Raw genomic sequence first — 17430 nt, 5'->3', positions numbered from 1 at the left:
CAACCTCAAGTGTGGGTCTGTTCTACATCATACCTGGAATTCATCTAATCCTTGACCTTATTCAAAGAAGGGGGAAGAAAGAAGCAAAGAGAAATTGGTAAGCTATTCATTTTTCCCCCCTTTTAGATAAAGACCGAGAGAGAGAGAGAGAGAGAGAGAAAGAGCACCACAACATTGAAGCTTCTGTTAATGTGGTGAGGGCTGGGCTCTACTTTGGGTCCCATACATAGCAAAGCAGCCCACTATGCAAGTGAGTTATTTCACCAGCCTAGTAAGTTATCACCCCCCACACACACACACACACTTTATTTGGGGGCACAGGGGTAATGGTTTATAGTATAGTTAATGAGGTAAAGGCATAACCTCTCCTCTCCCCATGATAGCTTTCTACAAGACACACCACCAGTCGTTAGTAAGATCTCATCAATACCCTGCCTCCTCCCTAAGACACGTCCTCAAAGGGGCAATTTTATGCGTGATGACTAATTCCCCACAGTCAGTATGACACAGTTCTTCGGTGCTTTGGTCACTGAAGACTTACTCAAGCCAGAGGTTCACACACTCTTTCCACTACATCACACTGCCTTGTGTTCAACCCTGGCACCACCTCACTTTCTCATGGCTACCTTATCTGGAAGGACTACGCAGATGCTTGAACTGTTTTATCCCTTCCGCTGCTAACAGAAATGATCCGCATAACATCTCACTTCCTTTCCTTCACTTTACACTCTGACTATATTCAGTACTGGCACATTTCACAACTTAATGCACACCCCCGACGTCTTCTGAGAAGCAGTCATACTCACCCACAAGTGTGTGGGTCACTCTCCATTACCACACACAAAGGGTATGGTAGCTCACCATTTTGGGGAGGTGAGTCTTTGAAACAGAGACGGGGGGGGGGCTGGGCAGTGGAGCACACAGTTGAGTGTACATGTTATGATGCACAAGGATCCAAGTTCAAGGCCCTGGTCCCCACTTACAGGGGAAAAGTTTCATGGGCAGTAAAGCAGGGCTTCAGGTCTCTCTCTCTCTCTCTCCTTTTCTATCTCACCCTTCCCTCTCAATTTCTGTCTCTATCCAATAAATAATAAATAAAATAAAGTTAAATAAAAATACATAAAAAACCAGAGACTGGAGGAGGAAAGTCATGGCTCGTGCTGTAGAATGCACATGTTACCATCCTCAATGACCTGGGTTCAAGTTCCTGGTCCCCACTGCAAGGGGAAAGTTTCAGAGCAGTGAAACAGGTGTTTCCCCTTCTCTCTGTTTCCTCCACCTCCATCTCTCACCATCTATCAAGACAGAAAGAGAAAAAAAAAAGCTACAAGAAGCAGTGGAATTGTGTAGACACTGAGACCTAGCAATTACCAAGTAGAAGAAAAATGAGGATTCCACATCTGAATTGGGGGGGGGGGGGTCCTGGCCTAATACCTACTGGTGAATTATAGGAAATAGAGCTCTGGACTTAAACCCACTGACATCAACAGGAACAAAACCTCTGATCTCAAAACAGTGAGTAACTGAACATCCTATCAATAGTCTCTTTCTATAGTACTGTCATATCTCAGGGCTTTGGCACAGGGTTATCAGAGGGTCAGAGCATAAGCACACAGCACCTCAATGCCAGCAGAACATCTGACAGCCACTCAAATCAGAGATGAGTCAGAGACAGAATCCATGGCCAAGTGACCACGCAGTCTGGTTAGCCTCAAGCGCTGGGTGAATGACCACAGCCAAGGGCACTAAGAGCACAAGCAAAGAATGTCAGTTTGCCAGGAGGTCTTTGCATGGCAATGCTCGTTCTGTAGCTGCACCTTTGGTCACTGATTTTATTACACATGTTCACAAGTAATTCACAGGTCACAAGTAATTCACAACTCAAAGGGGATAGTTAATGAATTGCAGGAAAGAATAAGAGACCTTCAGCAGGCTAGAATGCTCACCAGAACTGATGAAAGCAACAAGAAAAAAGAAAAAAAAATCTACTGCTTATCTACAGGAGGACATCACCACATGCCCACAGGCTCCAAGTTGTTCTGCTGGGACAACTCCCACCAGAGACCTCGACCTCAGACACTGGGAGGTGGGCAAGGCTTTTTGTTTTGTAATTTACTTATTGTTTATTGGTGTGTGTGAGAGAGAGAGAGAGAGAGAGAGAGAGAGAACATCTGATCATCACTCTGGTAGATGTGATGCCAGGGATCAAGTTAAGACCTCATACTTGCAAATCTGGTGTCTTGGCCATTGCAAAGCTCCCTGGACCTTATTACTGCATTTTTTTCTTTACTTATTTATCTTTATTATTTTTATTAGTGATTTAATATTGATTTACAAAATTACAAGATAACAAGGGTACAATTCCACACCATTCCCATCACCAGAGTCCTGTAACAATTCTCTGTGGAAACTGCAGTGGTTCTCCCATGTTCACAGATACTAGGTTGACTGTCTGTCTGTCTATCTAACTATATTTTTTGGAAGATCAGATTTTTTAAGGCCCCCTACTGGCCTCAGAGCCCATAATTTCTTGTTTTTACACTAACCCTAATCTGAAAAAGATGGCAGGCCTGGTCTGGCCTGTTCTGAAGCATGGGAGATACAGTTGGTCTTTTAGTCTCCCAAGTGGTCCCTTCCAGAAAAATAAAATTCAGTAAATTAGTACACAGAGTGACAAGTAGTCACAAGCTTAAAATTTCAGGAAGTGAAAAACATATAGACTACCAAGAAAAAGGTGTGGTAGGCAGGAAACTGCTCCTTCCCTGATACAGTCACTTCCTAATCTTTGCCATCTCTTGGAAGTTTCCTTATAAGGCAAAGACAGGACCTAGTCAAGGATCTAGAGAAGCGGGCGTTATCCTAGATGATCTGATGTGCTCTGAAAGTCATCCGGGTATCTGGATAAGAGGGACAGACACAGGGCAGATAGAGACACACAGAAACAGAGACACAGGGCAGATAGAGACACACAGGGCAGATAGGTGGTGGGAAGGTAGAGGCAGAGACTGAGGAGATGTGGCCGCCTATGGTCAACAGCCACAAGAAGTTGGAAGAAGCAAGAGGACAGATTTTCCCTCAAAGCCTTAAGAAGAAATGCTGTCCTACCAATATCGTTGAGAGAAAACTCTGACCTCCAAAACAGGGATAGAATAAATGTCTGCTTCTCTACACTGAGTCTGCAGTCATTTGTTATGGAGGTCAAAGTATAACTGAAGATCTCCTTCAGTGGAATTTTGTTATGATCTGAAAGTGGACAGCAATAACCTTCTCTAAGGGAAAATGCTGCTTTTAAAAAATATTTATTTATTTATTTATTTCCTTTTGTTGCCCTTGTAGTTATTATCATTGTTATTGATTTTTGTCGTTGTTAGATAGGGCAGAGAGAAATGGAGAGAGGAGGGGAAGACAGAAAGGGGGAGAGAAAGACAGACACCTGCAGACCTGCTTCAATGCCTGTGAAGCAACTCCCCTGCAGGGGGGAGCCAGGGGCTCGAACCTGAATCCTTACGCCCATCCTTGCGCTTTGCGCCACATGCACTTAACCTGCTGCACTACCGTCCGACTCCCCAAAACGCTGCTTTTTTATATAGTTTTATGGCTTATCCCATACTGGGTTGAGAACAGATGTGGCTGTGCTTTTAAAACTGTTCATGGGCAGGGACAAAAACATCCTTAAGTCATTTCACATATCTTTTAGTAGCAATCACTCCCTTTCACACACAACTTTAGCAGGCATTAAGCATATGCAAAGCAGACCACCAAGTGTTTCAGGGTGTTTTTTTTTTTTTTCTCTTTCAGAGCACTTCTCAGCTCAGGCGAAGGGAGACTGAACCTGGGACTTTGGAGCCTCAGACATGAGAGTCTCTCTCTCTCTCTCTCTCTCTCTCTCTCTCTTTTGTTTTTTGCCTCCAAGGTTTTCGCTGGGGATGAGTGCCAGCACTATGAATCCACTGCTCCCGAAGGCTATTATTCTGTTGTCCCTGTTGCTGCCCTTGTTGTGGTTGTTATTGTTGGTATAGCTGTTGTTGTTGTTGGATAGGACAGAGAGAAATTGAGAGAAGAGAGGAAAACAGAGAGGAGGAGAGAAAGACAGACACCTGTAGACCTGCTTCACTGCTTGCAAAGCGACCCCCCTGCAGGTGGGGAGCTGGGGCCTCAAATCAGGATCCTTATTCTGGTCCTTGCACTTTGTGCCATGTGCACTTAACCCACTGTGCTACCACCCAGACCCCCAATTAGCCTCTACCCAACAAGCCAACTACGGTGGAACAAATTATGCAGCATCTCACGGCTACAGGAGAAAGCTTCCATGTCAAAACAAACGGAAAGAGGAGGTGGGAGCTTGCCTTGATTCCCCATTGTCATGTGGGCAGTATTTCTCTCCACACTTTCCTGGCAACAGCTCCTGTATAATGATGAATGCGGAGGTGAGGAATACAATAAAACCATCCTGAACATAGGAACTGGACATAGAAGAATGAGGGTCTTGAAGATTCCTCAGACTCCCCTGGTTACAGAAGGTCATTTTAGAAGTTATTCTCATTGAGTCTCCAAAGGGATCACTTGACAAGACCAGGCTGGTTTAAAGAGATGGTGAACCTTGCTTGTTTCACAAGCTGTAAAGCAAGTCTGCAGGTGTCACTCTTTCTCTCTCTCTCTCTATCTCCCCCTCCTCTCTAAGTTTCTCACTGTCCTATCCAATAAATCTACTCCAGGAGCAGTAGATCTGTGGTGCCTGCACTGTGCCCAGTGATAACCCTGGAGGCAGAGAGAGAGAGAGAGAAAGAAAGAAAGAAAGAAAGGGAGAGGGAGGGAGAGGGAGAGAGAGAGAGAGAGAGAGAGAGAGAGAGACCCATTCAAATTAAGTTTCTAATTCTCCTTGATAAAAAGCAACAACAACAACAACAACACAGTTTCCAAGACCACAAATAATGGGAAAAGTCCTTTTAAATTCAGTGACAAGAAAATAAAGATGGATATAAAAATAGCAGTTAAATCACATGTGCCAGATGACAATTCATCTGTCTTTTATTCTACTGAGGTTCAGAACTGCTAGAGTACATCCACTCTGCTAAGTAAAGAAGAAAGGAGTGTTCCAAGGCTGAGATCTACTTTTGGATCTGGTCATTTCCTAGAATCCTTTGGATACTTGACTTCGGCTGAGATGCCGAATGTGATGACATGTGGTTTATAACAGTAGTCAGCCTACAGATGTTTTTGAAGTTTGAGGAACAAACAAAAACTGTTCTTTATCCAGGACTAGAGAAAAAAATTCCCACCCCCGGGTTTTCAACACAATCTTTGAACCACAAAATAAAACTTTGTTTTCTGTGGCCTTTCCAGTTGACATCAATATCGACTTGGGTGTATGATGTCTAAGAAGAGGAATCTTTCATTATCTAGAAATTCAAATTGGCAGAGGTTTGTTTGTTTGTTTGTTTTTTCCCTTTTCTCCTTTCCCCTCCTTGGACAGCAGCACTTGGTTCTACAATCCAGGAATGTATGTAAAAGAAAGCTGGGCCGTTATTATGGGTGATGCACGGCAACTATTTTTGGTCCAGGACTAAAAATGGCTGTTTTTCTGTCTAAATCAGAACTCTGAACAAAGTGCGTGGACACACACACACACACACACACACACACACACACACACAGCCATATCATTTTTTCTGATTCCCAGTCACACGGAGAGTATGTTGTGTGAAGTTTGACCTTTGCTGAGGGATACGGAGGTTAGATGTATCCTAACCTTGCACGATCACCAGTGGACTGAGTCAACTTATGAGTGAGGTTGGGGTGGCAGCATGGAGGGTGGAATCACACTTGGCATTCTATAAAATCTAGAGGTAACCACGGAACCCCCGAGGCTCTGGGGTCGGCAGCTCTTAAGCACACTCAGGAGTTAGCTTTGCTATAGCCTACAAACACCCCAGGAGTCCATCCCTCCATTCAGGAAGTCATGACTGTGCAGAGAATGAGAAGTTCTGCTTATGCTAGTCTCCTCCTTCTTCTCTTCACTTTCTCTCCTGCCTCCTCCTAGTAACAGCACACACAGTGTTGTAGCACTGCACCCAGCACCAACACCAACACCAACACCCCACATTCCCCCTGGAGATAGCTTCCTTCCTAAGTACCAGTACTCTCAAGGCTTTGGAAACGCCATGTAACATGCACTGACTTCCTGACCCTTGGAATTACTATTCCCCCCACCACCACCACAGAAAAATCTTGTATATCCGGATGGTTTTCTTTTTTCCATTTCTCAACCAGTTGTATAGGCCTTTCATAATCATAGCATTAAATTTTGATTCCAGATCCAGCCTTAGATTTTGAACCTTCAACTGTTTAGAAACAGCTTGTTTTCCCATAAGACTATTAGCTCTGACTGCTATCACATTTAGGAATTTTTTCTTTCTTTTTTAATTTTTATTTATTTATTGGATAGAGACAGAAAAGACAGGGGTTGGGGGAGAGATAGAGATATAGATAGATGAGGGAGGGAGGAAGGGAGATAGATAGATAGATAGACAGATAGACAGACAGACAGACAGACAGACAGACAGATAGATAGGGGAGCCAAGACCTGCAACACTGCTTCACCACTCCTGAGGCTTTCCCCCTGCAGCTGGGGACCAGGGACTTGAACCAGGACCCTTGTGCATTGTAATAGGTGCATTCAAACAGGTGAACCACCACCTGGCCCCTAATCATTTCTCTTGAGATTTATTACCACAAAAAAAAAACCATGAAAAATGAAACTTTTGACATAAATTCTACATTTAAAGGTCAAGACATTTCAAGGGAGTTACTGAGAACAGAAAATGAATCTAAGGTAGGATGCACATTTTCCTTCTTTTTGAATAATTGCTACTTCAGGAGGCTTCTGTGTCTATCAAAGGGACAGTAGTGTCTGATCATACTTGAGGTCTGTATGCAGCTATAAACCCTATACACAGCTGAAATAACAAAAATAGGAATTGTTGGTCTCACTGGAACTGTAGAAAGGACAGGAATCTCTTACTAGAGAGGTGCGGAAATACTTATATTCCTACTAAGCAACAGCCATAAAGACTAATTTTTTTAAACCTTGTTTTTTGTTTGTTTATTTATTTGTTTGTTTTAGCAGAGCACTGCTCAGCTCTGGCTTACAATGGTGCCTGGAATAGAACCTGCAACTTTGGAGCCTCAGGCATGACAGTCTCCTTGCATAACCATTATGCTATCCACCTCCACCCAAAAGACAAATTTTTTTCTTCACTAGCCCCTTGAGCATAGTTGTGATCAAAATAGATTTCATTTTAATTCAATTCTATTAAATCATGATTTTTACTTTACATTTTAAATAGTGATTCATCATGATTCAAGTGATTCAATGTGATGACTCGTGTATTTTTTTTTTGTATATTTTGTTTTTCTGCTGTAACTTGATTATTATTCTTTAAAATCCAGTTGAGTATGGATTTCACTTTAAAAAAATACACTTTATATTTTTAAAGCAGTTATTTATATGGGCCATGATCAGAAGTCAATCCCCCCCCCCCCATAATTCTACAAGATTCTATGTATTGGATAGAAATCGCCAGAAATCGAGAGGGATGGGGGAGATAGAGAGGGAAAAAGAGAGACACCTGCAGCACTGCTTCAGCACTCACAAACCTTTCCCTCTGCAGGTGGGGACTGAAGCTTGAACCCAGGTCCTTTTGCACTGTAATATGTGTGCTTAGCCAGGTGGGCCACCACCCAGCCCCAATTGTCTTATCATCGTACAATACTATTAACAAGCCTGCTTTCCACAGAGACAACCCACAGATGAAGAAGACAACATTGTCTCTGGAGCACACAATGATTTTTTTCTCCCACTTTATCACCTGCCGAAGTGTTTTTTCATTCATTTGTTCATTTGCCCTTATCTTGATAGCTATATCCTCAGACATACCCGAAGTCAACATTTTAGGAGGGTATTTTAGCCAGTACGACTACAGCACATGCCCTGCACTGTCCTGTGTCTGTGAGGCCCTGAGTTTCATCCTCAAAAACCACATCACAGGAAAGACAGAAACAAAAAAAATGTAAGTGCCTGAGCAGTGCTCTAGTTTCTCTTGATTTTTCTCTTTCACACACATACCTTTTTTTTTTTTTTTTTAAAAAAAAAAAGGGCATAGTATGATTTAGGTGTTAAGTTTAGTATTTTGGACCTGATAAAACATATGGTGACAGAAGAACTGAAGTGGGAACTTACTCCATTCCACTTGGGGGTTCTGTACCCCATGGACAGAGCCTTCATGTTTGTCTGGAATTGGGTTGTATTGGGAACACAAGCAAATAGTAGCACTTTCTCCACTGGCTTTGCTTTCCTCGTGGTTGTAGGATTCACTTCATCTGAGCAACACAGGGCAGGGCAGGCCCTCCCTGCAGGCTGGACAATCACCAGGTATCATCAGGACTGCTCTGCCTGGCCTTCTGGCTATTCTGTTAAACCACACTGAGGTGGCTCCTGACATCCAAAGGCTCTAGGCTACTATGGCCTACTTGAGACCCAGGAGGGATGCAGTGCTGGCTCCATTTAGGGAGAGTTTTGCCTACCCAAGACCTGCACAGTCAAAACCTAAGCACACAGAGATTCTAAGAATACTCCTTTCTGCCTAGCCCTGACTAGAATCTGCTTAACTTTCTGAGTTCCCTTGGTTTATGTGAGCTGAAAAGGTCAGAACAGAAAAGAGATCACAAGCAATTCTGCAGAAGGCAAGGGGCTAAGGTCAAAGATAACTGATGTATTATAGAACGATGCTTCTGATAGTGTATTTCCTCAAATTTCAAAAGTAGGTACATAAGGCAACCAGCTAAAGATGGTTGAATTAGTGATTTCTCAACTTTACAATGTTGCAGAAATAACACCCTTCAGTCAAAACTGCATTTTGGATTTTGCTGTAGGGCATTGTTTTTCACTTCAGTACTCAATGTAATCAATTCCCTGAGATGCTCACTGATTTATCATACAACAGGCTTTGTGTGAGATGCCTCTGCTCAAGTGTAGGTTAGTGGAGGCATTCCAAGCATACTGCAGGTAGACTAGACTCAGCTACCATCTTCAGCACTTTGGTGGCTCAAGTGTGTTAAATCCCTTTTCAATTCATGGTGGATTTAGCAGATCATAATCCCATCATAAAATAAGGAAGACCTCTGCATACAGAATGGCTTTGGCTCAAGAAGAAGAACCTCCCTTATACACAAATTCAAAATAGAAAATAAACGCAGGTCATTCTCAGATGAAGTGGTAACCCCTTGGAAGTCAGGGAATCAAAGTATTTAACTTAGAACCATTGGAAAACGACATCCCAGGCAATATTACTGAGTACCAGAGTCTAGGGCAAAAAATGGATCCCAAGGATAGCTAGCTAGAGAGGACTGTGTGAATCCACCTCATCTTGGCAAAGCCAAGGTGCCCAGGAAGCAGAGCAGTACAAACAAAAAAGATTTAGCAAAGGTGCGGTAAAACAGACGTCATAGTTGCTTCACACATTCACTCCAACCAGCTGCTTTTCCAGATAAGCCTGCCCTCAGTTTGAGTGTCCAGAGTCCCTTCTGCACACTGTGCTTGTCATCCACATTCATTTCTGTCTCGACAGAGTCCAACAAAATATCTAAAGGTCAGCGGGCATCCCAAAACCTTACTGGAGAGAGAGCAAGTGGTTATTCAAAAAAAAAAAAAAAAAAAAACCACACTGATACCTGAGGCTCTGAGGTATCAGTCCCTGGCACTATCATAAGCCAGAGCTGAGCAGGGTTCAAGTTAAAAATAACAATAATAATGAGATATTTCATGAATGACAGAATGGCCTGTTATAGTGACAGGAATGTGAAGTGTACAACAAGGGCAGAGGCAGCCATGTGAGAATGGAGAAAATAAACAATGAGGGGCTTGGCAGTGGCGCACCAGGTTCAACGCACATAGTACGAAGCAGAAGGACCCTCACAAGGATCCCAGTTCGAGCCCCCAGCTCCCCACCTGCGGGGGGGCAGAGGTGCTTTACAATCAGTGAAGCAGGTCTGCAGGTGTCTATCTTTCTCCTCTGTCTTCCCCTCCTCTCTCAATCTCTCTGTTCTACCCAAAAAAATAAAGATAAATTTTAAAAAAAAAGGTCACCAGGATGAGTGGATTCCTAGTGCAGTCACTGAGCCCCAGCAATAACCCTGTGGCAAAAATATAATAAATAAAAAATAAGATTAAGTCAACAAGTAAAAGAGAAAATGAACAATGAATGAACCAGAAAGGAATGCCCCTAACTAGTCTCCAGCTGGTGTGCCATCCATCCCTCACCAGTTCCTGAAGGCTCAGCAGCCACAGGACAGTTCCATTCTATTTGTAGTGTACGAAGTCGTATCTTATAGCTAACACAAACATTTCCACAATTATCACAATTCAGCGTTACAGCTAAAGGAAGAGAAAAACAATAGGCAAATATCTCTAAGTGAGATAACTTTCTATTTCATACACTAGTCCCATCTTCATCTCTTTCTCTTAGAAATGGAGAAACAAACAAACAAAAAAAGACACACACACACACACACACAAAAAGAAATATGGAGAGACAGTCACAGTCCTGTACGTTTAAAGTGGACACAAACTATTTCCAATTTAGGAAGCATGTGCTTTTAGTGAGAAACTTGTCAACTTACTTTTTCCACGTCTAGATCAGCATCCTGCTTCTTCAAAAAAACTGTAGAAGGGAAAGAAAAAAAAAAAGATATCAAAAGAGAATTGAGTACACTTTGCCTGTAAACCACCCACGAAATACCAGCACAGAATTTCCATTTGCTACACACAATTTGCCCACAAGATTGCTTTTTCTTTCTTTCTTGTCTTCCTTTCTCTCTCAATCTCTCTCTCTCTTTCTATCTCTCTCTCTCTCTCTCTTCCCCTCTTCTTACACAATGGCTAAATCACACTGTCACAAACACCTGATCCCACCTGAAGGGGGAAACTTCATATGTGGTGAAGTATTGCAAGTGTCTCTCTCTCTCCCTCCTTTTCCAACATTTTTCTGTCTGTATCAGAGAGAGAGAGAGAGGGAGGGAGAGAATGTAAGGTAGAAAAAGGAAAAATGGCCTTCAGGAGTGGTGAATTTATTGTATAGGCAATTTAGCCCCAGTGAAACCCTCATGGCCAAAAATTAATTAATTAATTAATTAGAATTAGTCTTTCAAGATTTTCAACTTACCTTTTGACTTAGACCTAACCACCACCACCCCCTCCACCTCCCCACCCCCAACCCCCCACTGTATCTTTGCTACTTCCTGTTTAATTCAGGATGGGTCTTGCTATCAAAGGGGCTTTCCTAGGATGTCCTTGTCTCCTGTCCTCTGGTGTTCCCCTCCCAGAGGGAAAACTGCACCAGCCTGTCTGTTCATCAGACTCTAGCCTTGGACCTTGTGCCAAGCCCCTAGAAGAGCTGCCTGCCTATCCCAAAGGCACCCATGCCCACGACACATTAATCTTTAATGTGTCATGGGCAGGTTGGCAGATCTCCAACCTGCTCATGCACTCTGTCTACAAGCTGCCAATATTATGGTGCCTCATTTATTATTTGCAATTTTAGCTCTTTGAACCAAGCTTCTGTTTTAATAAGCTGTCTAAAGAGAACAATAAAAATGGTTGAGTGGAATTATGCTGACAACAGTCTATCAGACAGAAAAAAAGTGAACAACTCGAGGAATATGGAAAAAAAACAAACTAGAAGCAACACTTTCCATCTTAGAAAAGACTTATTTTTTTTCCTAATACAATTCTTAGCCTTTCTTCCTAATCCAAGTATTAAACACTCCTATCAAAAATTTCTATCCCTACTGAAACCATCTCCACACAAATGAAACTAGTCTGAAAATGAAGAATTACCCATCATCCCTCACCAGCACCCAAAGACTGAGCACGTGCACGCGCGCAAACACACAGGACAATTTTTGTGCTGTTCGAAAGGATGCCTAATTAAGAGTAGCATCTTTGTTTTCTTTCATCAAAGATGACTCATAGTGAAAGAAAAGGGGGGGAGGATGACCAGGTAGAAGAGAATTAGAAACTCAGACACTGTATTCCGCAAACGAACTTCCCAATCATGAACTCACTGCAGACATGCAGCAGAACCAGAGGGAGATGGAGGGAGAGACTGTGCTCTTAGGAGCATATCCCTGCATCATGTACCTTAGCAGCTCACATCGTCTTCTTGTTGCTTCAGAGACAAGAAGGAAAAGGAGATGCACCAGAAATAATATATGCCTGTTCTTTAGGCTAACCCACCAGGGATCTGGAAACCTCTTCTGTTCAGAAATTTTAACTGGCCTCTCTAGAGCCAGCAAGGAGAAAATCAGGAGTGTGATACATTTCCACCACAGAACACGTGTAGACAGTGAAAGTTTGGCTTTCATTCTTGAACTCTTCCAGCAGAGGCTTAGGAAGGTGCCACTTTGATTTACAGAATGGATTCTCCCTTTCCAAGGTACCACAGAAAGCACTCGATGAATCACAGGCACTCCTTTCCAGAGTTGTGAGGAAATGTAATCTCTCTCGCACATACAGTACTAATATAACTTCACATGGCAACCAAAAGATGCTCTCAAGAGTGAGGCTTCATTCTAAGTCATTTTAGCCACTAGTACTGAAATGAAAACTGAAAGCCTGGGAGGAGCCATTGTCCCGCTACTACATAATGGATCCATGGATCTGTCCGTCCATCCGTCCATCTCTGTAGCATTAACCAATTTCAGGCTTACTAAATAGCTGGACTTAATTAACCAAGACAATGCATATAAGCATCACCCTGCAGCCATAAATTAGGATGTCACAGTTTTAACTTCAAAGATTCCCAACAAGCACACATGGCCCAAGGTATTTTTAGGCACCAGCCCCATTGTTTCAAAAGAGGATTGGATGGATGACATAAAATTGTAGACAAGTAAAATTTACTGGGCAACTCCGTTCAGAATAAAGAATGGCACTGAAAATAATAATAAAGACACAGGTATGTCTTGAGGTTAGGGAGATAATGTAATCTGTTAGAGAAAAGAATCTGATGCCTGGGACCCCACAGGTCACAAACTCAATCTCAGGTACCACATTTTACAAGAGTTCAACAGTGTTCTGGTTCCTCCATCTCTTTCCCTCCTCTTTCATTTACTCATTCACAACAAATTAATAATATCATATGTATGTATACATATATACATATACCTTAAAGACCTTCTGAAAAGCTGAGAGTAAATTTTGTTCAAATGTTTTTTTTTTTTGTGAATCAGTGGCAAAAATTTTCTTTAAATGACACAGTTTTAGATATAATTTTAAAATGGATGATTATTCTGTTATATCTTTATTCTCCATTTATATTTGGGGATATCTAAGTTATACATTCCCATAGCTTTAAGATAAAAACACATGCAGGGATAGGGAGACAGCATAATGGTTATGCAAGACTTTCATGCCTGAGTCTTGATGTGCTAGATTCAATTCCCAGCACCACCATAATCCAGAGCTGAGCAGTACTCTGGTCTGTCTGTCTATCTATCTCTCTGTATCTCTTTTTCAAAGACAAGGCAGATGCCTGTGTGCACACGAGCATGGGTGTGCGTGTGTGTGTGTGTGTGTGTGTGTGTGTGTGTGTGTGTGTGTGTGTGTGTTATAAAGGCAGTTTAAATAGCTGGCTGTGTGTTCAGTTGTGGGCTTGTGGGCATTAGAGCATTTTCCATGCTCTTATGCTTCCTGATGAGGTAGTGCTGATATTCTCTTTGAGGAACATTACTGAAGTGACCCAGATTCCCCACTGGAAAAGGCTGATCCATAAATGCTGCAAATATGTGGTTGACTGCAGGAACAGGAGCCAAAGGACAGAGCTCGGGCCCCAAGTGAACAGTGCAGATCACATCAGATCCCCCAATTTTAGGAGAATACAACAAAGTTTTTATTTTTAGGAAAGTTCTAGAAATAACAGCAAGATGCCCTCGTGAGCTTTCTCTGGATATAGCCATCCCACCAACCCTACTGCTCACCTACTTCCCAGGGGACATCACCCATCGTCACCTGTATAGACAGGACAGTGAGAACAGAGGATAATCGGACCAAGGAGCATCAGCAACATTTTCAGGAACAGTACAGACTTGGGCTAAGAGGATGGGCAGTGGTTGGTAGGAGAAGGTGGGAAACAAACAATCAGGTGATGAGCCAGAATTCAGCCAGCTACAGGCACTCTTGTGCACTTATCAATGTGTCTTCAACCCACTTCTATCCCAGGGTGGGGGAGAAAAAAAATAGATACCCCCCCCACACACACACACACACATTCCTGGCACAGTCATTGCACTCCAGATAGCTAAGTATATATATATATATATATATATATTTTTTTTTTTCTTCATTGGCCCTCAGGGTCTAGTTCAAGTATCACATTTTCATTTTTTGTCCCTTCTATACAGAACTAGATATCCTCTCTTCTGTATTCTAAAATCACTTTATTCAATATTTTTTCCCCACTGTCTCCTGGCCAACTGCCAGATGGTGGGAGAATGGGGGGTGGTGGTGAGCCTAGTAGCTTCAACACAAAAGGGCTAATGCCATCTTGACTGAAGGAGGGGGAGTAAGGGGTGGGGATTGTTGACAAGAGGAATGAATGAAACTTGTAACAGAGATGAAGGCGATGAATATGCAATAAACCAGACTTACTCCACTCTTTCCTACATGACTGAGAAAGGCTGCATGGAGGGAAAAGAAGGTTATTTATATACCTCCTGGATATGCCCATAACCTCAACATACAGCGTATATGTATTCAGAAAATGACATTTTTTTCTAGACGGTGAGTGGGGGAGAGAGAGAGAGAGAGAGGGAGAGAGAGAGAGAGAGATAGGGAGAGAGACCAGCAGCACTTCTCCACTGCTTGTGAAGCAGAAGTTTGAGCCTAGATCTTCATGCAAGGTGATGTGGGTGCTATTATAGGGTCAACCACCACCCAGGATCCTCAGAAAAATGACCAACATTTTCTTTAAACCTAGTCTTGCTTCTTTATTCAGAAACAAATGACAAAGATCCAATCTGGAGATTCTGCTATTAGGTTTCATGTTACCCAGTTTTCCTTTGTACAGTGCTTAAAAATTTAGTTTAGAGTCATAATCATGTCTCGGTGTGATGCAGGGGTGTGAAGGGCCATGACCAGCCTAAGAATGAAATCATGATTGAGCTTTTTGTTTTGACTGGTTTAAGAATCGGAAGATGGAGAGAGAAATGAGACAGATAGACTTTTCTCTTGCCACAGGTTCTCCTCTGTTCCTAATTCAACTATCTTTGTTAACAACTTGCAAAAAAGAAAAAAAAAAAAATTTTAAATATTCATTGACCTACAAAAAAATGACTCCACATTATCAGCCATGTTTTCAGATACATCTGAATGGCTTCTTTCTGCTCCTACGATCATAATCTCAGAAGGGTTTGTGGTGTGATGCCAGTAATAGCCACTGGGGATGAAGTAGCCACTTGATAGCAGCTTCCATATCAAATGTGTCAACGGGGGCAGTGTTCCTCCAATTAACTTGGGGGGTCCAGGGTGTACAGAAAAGACCAGGCAGGGCCAGACTCTGCTACCATCCTGAAGGAGGCTGAGGGACACACAGAACAGACACAGAGGCTCCTCAACGCTCTCAGGCAAAAGGGCGGCCCCTGGCTCCCTGCCTGAAGCCCAGCAACAGGCCTACTCTCACAGTGGGCTTCCTGAGGCCTCCACAGCTGCAGACAGACACATAGGGCAGTGTGTGCAACTGTCCACGTCAGGACCATCACAGTCTCCTGTGTGCCTGACAGCTGGGGTAGTCCCCAATGCAGACAAGGCTCTTTGTTGTGAGGTTATTTCTCAAAGCCCTGGTCTGATCCCCAACCCCTCCCTTGCCCCAGGAAACATGTATTTTCTCTAGTCATTCATTCTGGCCCCAGACTAGTTTCTTCTGCTCATCTGAACCTTCTAACAAGCTCGGGGTGGTAGGGACTGCAACCTCTTCTCTTTTCCTATCTTAGCCCCGTTCTAGTAAAGATACAGACAGTGAAATGGGTCTAGTCATCTAGAAAATGTTTCTGGGGAATACCTTCATGTCTCCCACACTGGGAAGGGACCCTGCTGCTCAACTAGGCTGTATATACTAGAGTGGAAAACCACATACCCTCCCTAACTTTCCTAGGTATTGACTCTGTGATTATGTTGGGGTAGGGGAGGGTTGTGGAGCAAGATCCTAAGTTAAACAACCCAACCAAGTACAACCACGTACAAGAAAGGGCTAGAGCATGTGAGACCTCATCTGGTGTGAGCTAAAAGCTTAAGCAGACAGTTATAACAATGTTGGGCAGGCTGTTTCTATCAGACCTCTGTTTTTTTTTTTTTTCCCCAAAAGGCACTGGAGATATCCATTTAAAAAAAAAATACACACACACACACACACACACACACACACACACAAATGGCCTTATTTTAAAATGTTAGTGGGCCAGGGAGATAGCACAGTGGTTATGCAAAAAGACTTCGATGACCAAGGTTCTGAAGTCCCAGGGCTGAGCAGTGCTCAGGTAAAATGATGATGGTGATGGTGGTGGTTTAGAGAGATGACAGCTCACCCAATGGGTACGTTGGCATATGCAAAGCCCAGGTTCAAACCCCAGCACAACATAGGAGTGCTGTGGTAGCAGGAGAAGCCTAAGTATTATAGTGTCTCTCTGTCTCTCTATCAATATGATACAAAAAGCTAGCCTGGTAGCAGTGAAATTGCACACCAAAAAATAAACAACCTTTGGCTTGAATTCCTTAATCTATATTCTGACCTGATAAAGCATAAATGAGGGTCTAACCCAGTCTATAGACTGCTTGGGTGTCTCTTTATGTCTTAAGACTGATTCCTAGATTTTCTCTTTCTGTTAAACATAGAAAACTGACTGCTACCTGTCTACCGCCACTTGAGGTTTATATAAGAGCACAAAAGGGAGCGTTATCACATAAGTCACACATACAAAGCAGGTCTTACTCTATTTAACTGAGGCTTACACAAATGTTCAAAGATGCTACTTGACACTGGGCAGATTTGAAATGTCCACGTTGGTATATTAGCTCTGAAACAAACAAAAACTGCAAACTATGATAGCCTTCAAAGACGAGGATCAAGTGTTGCCAACTGGATCAAGTGTTGGGGTGAAAACTGGCTGGGAAGACTCTAACTACCACACTCTATATAGAAACAGGTAGTGCACTGCAATTAGGGGCAGCAGGGAAGTGGGGCGATTCCAGAGGAGAACTTGAGGTGAAGATGCCATGTTAAGATGGGTGGCATAAGGCAGAGGAGACAGCAGAATGGATGCAAAAGACTTTCATAGGAGTCGGGCGGTAGTGCAGCGGGTTAAGCACAAGGACCAGCGTTA

The 17430-nt window shown here is 42.9% G+C and overlaps 1 protein-coding gene across 4 annotated transcripts in view; it reads right to left on the bottom strand.

The window, feature by feature from the left end:
• FYN (FYN proto-oncogene, Src family tyrosine kinase) overlaps positions 1-17430 on the bottom strand; it is a 265390-nt gene that overhangs the window by 224396 nt on the left and 23564 nt on the right. For all 4 annotated transcript variants that reach the window (XM_060190608.1, XM_007528135.3, XM_060190610.1 and 1 more), the window contains exon 2: positions 10678-10718. The gene's annotated coding sequence lies outside the window, so the exon portion shown is untranslated. The remainder of the gene's footprint in view (positions 1-10677; positions 10719-17430) is intronic.

The sequence above is a fragment of the Erinaceus europaeus genome, chromosome 4 (assembly GCF_950295315.1).
Source record: "Erinaceus europaeus chromosome 4, mEriEur2.1, whole genome shotgun sequence".
Classification (NCBI taxonomy): domain Eukaryota; kingdom Metazoa; phylum Chordata; class Mammalia; order Eulipotyphla; family Erinaceidae; genus Erinaceus; species Erinaceus europaeus.
Note: the sequence above shows the minus strand (reverse complement) of the source record. Positions and strands in the feature narration are given on the sequence as shown.